Source organism: Pezoporus occidentalis, unplaced genomic scaffold, assembly GCF_034315485.1.
Source record: "Pezoporus occidentalis ecotype Australia unplaced genomic scaffold, CSIRO_AGI_Poc_V1 ctg64, whole genome shotgun sequence".
Classification (NCBI taxonomy): Eukaryota; Metazoa; Chordata; class Aves; order Psittaciformes; family Psittacidae; genus Pezoporus; species Pezoporus occidentalis.
Window position 1 is genome coordinate 2,793,766 of NW_026915987.1, and position 7,380 is coordinate 2,801,145.

Sequence of the window (7,380 nt, forward strand, 5' to 3'; positions counted from 1 at the left end):
GCGGGAGGGGGGGGGGGAGAGCGGGGAGAGGGGGGGGGGAGAGAGGGGAAGGGGCGGGGCTTAGCTGACCGCGCGCGCGGGGGGCGGGACCTGCGTCACTTGGCCCCGCCCCTCGCTCGCCGCAGCGGAGCGCCCCCTGGGGCCGGCACAGAGAACAACAACGCGAACCGGGGTGGGGGAAAGCCGGGGAATGGGGAAGGAGGGGATGGGAGCACATGGCTGGAGATGAGGGGATGTGCCCGGGTGTGTGCACCATGGAGCCACGGGGTGGTTTGGGTTGAAGGGACCTTAAAGTTCATCCAGCCCCAACCCCTGCCACGGGCAGGGACACCTTCCACTAGAGCAGCTTGCTCCAAGCCCCTGTGTCCAACCTGGCCTTGAACACTGCCAGGGATGGGGCAGCCACAGCTTCTCTGGGCACCCTGTGCCAGCGCCTCAGCACCCTCACAGGGAAGAGCTTCTGCCTAAGAGCTCATCTCAGTCTCCCCTCGGGCAGGTTAAAGCCATTCCCCTTGGCCTGTCCCTACATCCCTTGTCCCAAGCCCCTCTCCAGCTTTCCTGCAGCCCCTTCAGGCACTGGAGCTGCTCTCAGGTCTCCCCTTCAGGAGCCTTCTCCAGGCTGCCCCAGCCCAGCTCCCTCAGCCTGGCTCCAGAGCAGAGCTGCTCCAGCCCTTGCAGCATCTCCATGGCATCCTCTGGACCCTGTATCTATATATCTATATAGATGTATCTATACTTATATATCTATACCTATGTATCTATACCTGTATATCTACATCTATATCCATATACATAATTTATATTAATTTTTAATATATATATGTATGTATGTGTGTCTATGTATGCCCATACGGATATGCTCACCACATCACTTAGAAGTGAAGCAGGATGCGGGGCCACAGGACAGCAAAGGCGGGTCCATGGGGACGGGACTGGGATGAGGTCCCGTGCTCCATCCCAGCCACGCGCGTTCCCAGCAGCCCTGCACTGTGCAGACGCGCGTCTGGATCCTTTGCTGTAAAACCTGTTCTCTCCAATGCTTCCTTTCAGCTCAGCTGGAGTGGAGTTTGTCAGAGCCCTGGACTCCGTGCCAAGCGCAGGCTATAAATACAGCAGCTATTTAAGAGCGAGGTATTTATTTGGCTTTCCCAGCGCCCCGTCAGTCTTCCTGTGAGGACGAGCATCGCTTGTGTGGGGCAAGGATACAGCACGTGTAGGGAGCAGGGGCCGTCTGCTGGGGGTCCCGTGATGGGGGTCCCTTCCTCAGGGATGCTTGGCCTGGGCACATGGCGGGGATGTGGTTGCTGCTCCCCTCGCTCCATCCTGTACTGGGTTGGTCCAAGTGATGTGAAGTGGGGTCTGGCAGGTGGGAGCTCTGCAGGGAGCAGCACTGATGGTGTGGGGTTTAACACTGCCTAAGCGATGGATGGAGCTGGGATGGGAGACAAGGGTGGGTCTCAGGGGCAAGAGGTTGGAGGGAGCCAGTTTCCTGACAGACAAGTTTGAGGATGTTTGTGGCACTGAGGGGATGATGGAGGAGACACTTGAGCCCTGGGGCCACATCCTGACCCCTCCTTGCTGATCCTCTCCTAAGGCATCCGGGCCTCAGAATGTGTCCCAAGGGAAGGTGGCTGCAGGGCCACCCATTACTTTCATCCCCATGAGTGGAGTTAACAATCCCCAAGTGCTCCTGCTGGAGGCAGTGAGGGTGATGATTGCTCTGGGGGCGAGCAGGGCCCAGGCGTTGTGCTTTGGGTTTTCCCAGCTGTTCCCATTGCTCAGACATAGGCTTCATTTCCTTTCCCCAGTGCAAATGCCCCAGCAGTGGCTGCAGTGACCCAGCACCAGGCCTTGTGTGATGTGATGCCCCATCCCTGCCCTGGGTCTGGAAGTGGGGCAGGACCCACAGGTCGGAAGCCCACACTTCACAGTAAGAGGCAGAGCCAGGGCTGCATCCTGGCCTGATCCATGCCAGGAATAACCCCCAGAGGCCAAAAGGGTGAGACCATCATTCCCACAGCATCCTGCAAGCATGCCATTCCCCATTCCCATGCCGCATTCCCATGTACATGCCATTCCCATTCCCACAGACGTGCCCCTTGCCGGTGTCCATTCAAACATCCCATGATCCTGGTGCCAGCACCCCGTGCTGGTGCCTGTGCCCGTGCCTGTGTCTGTGCCTGTTCCCACACCTCCTGCCCATGCTGGTGCCGCTGCCCGAGGCAGACAGGCTCTTTGCCATGCCCATGCCATGCTGGTGCCCATTCCTGCACACCCTGCCCATGCCAGTGCCTGTCCCCAGACCCCATGCTGGTGTCCATGCTTGTGCCCATTCCCACATTCCATGCCATGCTGGTAACTGTCCCCAGACCCATGCCATGCCGGTGTCCATGCTGCTTCCCATTCCCGTGCTTTATGCCTATGTCAGTGCCCATGCTGGTGCTTATGCCAGTGCCCATTCCCACACCTCATTCCAGTGTCCATGCCCATGCCATGCTGGCTCCCATTCCCATGCCCCATGCCCCATGCCCATGATATGCTGGTGCCTATCCCCAGACCCCATGCCACTGTCCATGCCATGCTGGCTCCCATTCCCACACCCTATGGCATTCCAGAGCCTGCCCCCAGACCCATGCCATGCTGGTGTCCATGCTGCTTCCCATTACCACACTTCATGCCTATGCCAGGGCTCATGCTGGTGCTTATGCCCATGCCCATGCCCGTTCCCACACCCCATTCCAGTGTCCATGCCATGCCGGTGTCCATGCCCATGCCATGCTGGCTCCCATTCCCACGGCCCATACCCGTGCCCATGCTGTGCCGGTGCAGTCAATGTTGTCGCACCCTCCGCAGCCCCCCTGCCTGCAGGCTCCCAGTTATCCCAGTCGCCACCAGCAGAGGGGAATGCTGATCCAGGAGAGGGGAATGCTGACCCAGGAGAGGGGAACGCTGATCCAGGAGAGGGGAACGCTGATCCAGGAGAGGGGAATGCTGATCCACAGCACCCTCCTTCTCCACCCGTGCCCGGGTTAGCGCAGCGGCTGCGGTCCGGCAGGTGGGTGCTGACCCATGAAGGGCTGTGCCCCCCAAGTGCTCACCCCGACCCTGGGCTGCCCCACAGCCCCTGGCACTGGCTGGAGGGTGCTTTGCAGGGTCCCCCCAGGCAAGGCAGGGATTTGAGCTGCTCCCTCCATCCCGTTGCGTGGCTGGGGCTGGATGTGCTTCATGGGCTCTGGCTCCGATGCAGGACCAACGGGCCGCAGCAGCTCTGAGCCAGCATTCCCTAATCGCCCTGTTGTGTGGGATCGCTGCTCTGGCACAGCAAATCCCGCTGGAGTCAGCGGGACTGGGGGTGCAACAGCCCATGGGGCACATCCCCACACGCAGCACTGCTGATCCAAAGGGACAGGCAGAGCTGCCGCTGCTTTATCAGCACAAGGCGGGTTTACTGCTGCAATTACACAGCTGTTAATGGCACCCATACCGGTTCCATGGAGGCCAGCAGCTCCCAGGGCACGAGCAGGACACGTTCACACCCGCTTGCCAGGAGCTTTTCCCTCTTTGCCCTCTCTGACCCCGCACCACAGCAGATCCCTGAATAAGGATGGGTCTTATGCACCTTTGAGGCCTTGAGGTGACCCCGGCTGTGTTTGAATGTGCCCATTCCCCATGGATGGGACCCGACCCTGGCTGCCAGGGTCACTGCAGGGATGCAAGCAGCTCTGTCTGCAAAGGACACCCTGAAAACTGCATCTCCCTCCCTAAAGCACCCCCAAAACGATCAGGTTTCCTGGTGATGCAGGGAGGTGGAAACAGATCCTTGTCCCAGGGTCAATGAGAGTGAAAGGAAAACTCCACTGATTGCTCCTTATGACAGAGAAAGGGAAATAAATACCAGGCTGAAAGCTTTCTCCTGCAACGTACCCCTGTGTTTAGTGCTTGCAGGAATTCAGCATGTGGTAGGTGATAGCACCATGTTCTGGGTGCTCTGCAGCGTTGCTGCTGAGAGGTCAGATTTACTCTGCGATGCTGATGGCTGGGGTGATGCGTGGGTACCAAATCCAGAGGGACCAGCTGAAGTGGCAGGTTTGGTTTACTGCTATAAGCATGGAAATACACCAAGGAATCAGCTTCTTAAATGCTCCCTCACATACATGGATTGGGGCATTGAGAGAGACCAGGAGATGTGCTGGGTCCCCAGGATGGTGAAGGAGAGGTTTGAAGTACTCTGCTCATCATGGTGGACTTGTGCACCAGCTCATTGAATCCCGGAATGGTTCAGGTTGGAAGGGACCTTAAAGATCACCCCGATCCAACCCCTGCCATGGGCTTGAGTCCAGAGGAGGCCACGGAGATGCTGCAAGGGCTGGAGCAGCTCTGCTCTGGAGCCAGGCTGACAGAGCTGGGCTGGGTCAGCCTGGAGAAGGCTCCTGAAGGGGAGACCTTAGAGCAGCTCCAGTGCCTAAAGGGGCTGCAGGAAAGCTGGAGAGGGGCTTGGGACAAGGGATGTAGGGACAGGCCAAGGGGAATGGCTTTAACCTGCCAGAGGGGAGACTGAGATGAGCTCTTAGGCAGAAGCTCTTCCCTGGGAGGGTGCTGAGGGTGCCCAGAGGAGCTGTGGCTGCCCCATGCTCAGCGTGCAGTGCTCCTGTGCTGACAGGGGTTGTTTAGGATTGGCTTTGCAAAGCTAAGGGTTATGCCATGTACTTGGTCTGGTTAGCAGGGCTGTGTGTGCAGTGCCTGAAGCATACTCCAGTGCTATTAAAGAAATGATGCTTGGTTTCTGATCATGAACTGGGTACCATGGGTGGCTATTCCCTGTTTGTTTTTCTTCATTTGAGGGAGGTGGATGCATGTCCTCCCACCTATAAAATGCCCTCACCCCACTAAGGCTGACTTCTGAATGAATTCAGAGCCAGACTCCTCTGCGATCAGTGTTCAAAAGCCTCTGGTGGAAAGATTTTCTATTTTCAAGGAGATTTTGCTGTAGCTCTTCCCAGGGGAATCTCTTGATCTCAGCAGTGTTTTGGCCAGGGAAACAACCTGCAAACAAGCCCAGTGCTCAGGGAAAAGGCTTCTGATGGGCACCACACAGAGAAAAAGGTAAATCACAGAATCCCAGCCTGGTTTGTGTTGGAAGGGACCTTAAAGCTCACTCAGCTCCAACCCCTGCCACGGGCAGGGACACCTTCCACTAGAGCAGCTTGCTCCAAGCCCCTGTGTCCAACCTGGCCTTGAACACTGCCAGGGATGGGGCAGCCACAGCTTCCCTGGGCACCCTGTGCCAGTGGAAATGCTGGGATAGAAACACTGGAATAAATACTTCAGCACTGAAGCCATTTACCCTTTGAAGTGACTCGCAGGGGTAGAGAACCTGTGTTCGGATGGGGTGGGCTGATGTGCGGTGGCAACCTCAGGGGTGAGCCCAGCCTCTGGTCACAGCCCACACTCAATCTCCTCACTCCCATGGGTGCTGGGGCTGACACAGGTGACATCTGGGTGCTGTCCTGATGTCCTTTAGCCTCCTATTTTGCCTTTAGCAGAGCCCAGCCTGCCATGGCAGCACCCAGAACCCTCCGTGCTCGGGAGGATGCTTGGTCCCAGGCTGGCAGCACCCTGCCACGGCTGCAGGGGGGAAGGACCCCCGGTGTCCTCCTCAATGTGCTGGGCACATCGGAGCTGCAGGGAGAGGTGTGAGCAGCCTCCATCCCCTCCACATCGGGGCCGCCTGTGGCTGGCCAAGAGCTATTTCAGGCAGGATAAACAGGATGCCTCGCTCCAGGCTGGCCACCTCCACTCCTCCTTCCCACTGCCGGGTAAACAGCCCAGCCCAGGAAAAGATTCCCTGCACAGCCCCAGAGCCAAGCAACCTGGCCACGGGTGAGCCACCAGCCAAGGCTGATGCTCTGGAAGCAGCTATGGACCTGTGATCCCAAGGGATGGATCCATCTCGGCAGCAACAACCCGGGGCCACCCTGCAGCTGGGAGCAGACTGAACTTTCTGGCCACACCACCACGTCTTCCCCCTTCCTCCTCCTCCTCCTCCTCTTCCTCCCTCGGTCACACCGGGCTCTGCGCTGTGCCCAGGGGCTGGGAATGATGCAGGCGAGGCCTTTCCTCCGGCCGGATCATGCCCAGGCAGCGCCGGGGGATCCTGTGCGGGCTGTTTCCGCTTGTTGCTCTCGGGAGAGGAGCTGCAGCAACAGGAGAGGAAGGAGGAGTTTTTCCAGCGCTTCCTCCAGCTCCTCGGCTGCTTCCCTCGCTGGGCCTGAGAGCTCAGCCCGCGGATCCAGCATGTGCTGTACTGATGAAGCGTTACTGGTCCTGGTACCCCACTTGGAGCGTGCCCTCCTGCTCCCCAGTGATGCCAGCCTGCTCCTGGCTTCCCCCACTACGGAAGAATGATGCCAAACAGGGGTCCGAAATATGTGGTTCGGTCTCTGTGGGGACTGGTTTAAGGCAACTTAGTTTTCCCATCCCATTCTCCCGCACGACGAGGGAGAGGGGCCCTTCACCTGCATCCCGCTCTGCCCCATCCCGCTCCCAACGCCACCCTCAGCCTTCCCATGGCTGGGTGTGAGCGCAGGTAGCAGAGGGAGGAGCCGGTGTTGCAATCGGCCCATGGAGCAATGTGAGGCGCGGAGGGGGCCGGTGCCAAGCAGCCGGAGCTCGTTTGCCTGGCGCCGGCAGCCGTAGGAGCTGGCGCGGGGCCCTGCGGTGCGGGCACACGGCATCAGGAGCGGGCATGGAAGGTGGTGGTGATGGGGGGGGGGGGGTACAACTCCGTGCCCCAATGAGCTAATTAGAGCAGATAATTACAAGGCGGGGCAGGGAGAGGAGCTTTTACAGGGGCATGTACTGATAGGACAAGGGAATGGCTTGAAGCTGGAAGAGGGGAGATTGAGAGGAGATAGTAGGAAGTTCTTTAGTGGTCGGCTGCTGAGATGGGGAGGGGATGGGGGCTGCTCACGCCTTCTCCCTGCCGCTGAGATGTGCTCACCCACTGCCCAGCGCACCCCGGTGGGCGCTGAGGGTCTTTCCCCCCCCCATCACCGTGCCAGGGTGCTGCCATAGGACCAAGCATCCGCCTGAGCAGGGAGGGATCTGGGTGCTGCCAGGGCAAGCTGGGCTCTGCTAAAGGCAAAAAGGAGGCTGAAGGGCATCAGGACAGCACCCAGATATCACCTGTGTCAGCCCCAGCACCCATAGGAGCCAGGGGGCTTGGTCCTGGCTGCAGCCGGGTGCTGCCGGAGCTGGGCTGGGTTTCACCCCGAGGATGCCACCGCACATGAGCCCTCTCCACACCCTGGAAGTCATTTCAAAGAGAAAATTGTTCCGAAGCTATTTATTGCAATTTTTGTATTCCAGTGTTTTTCCTGG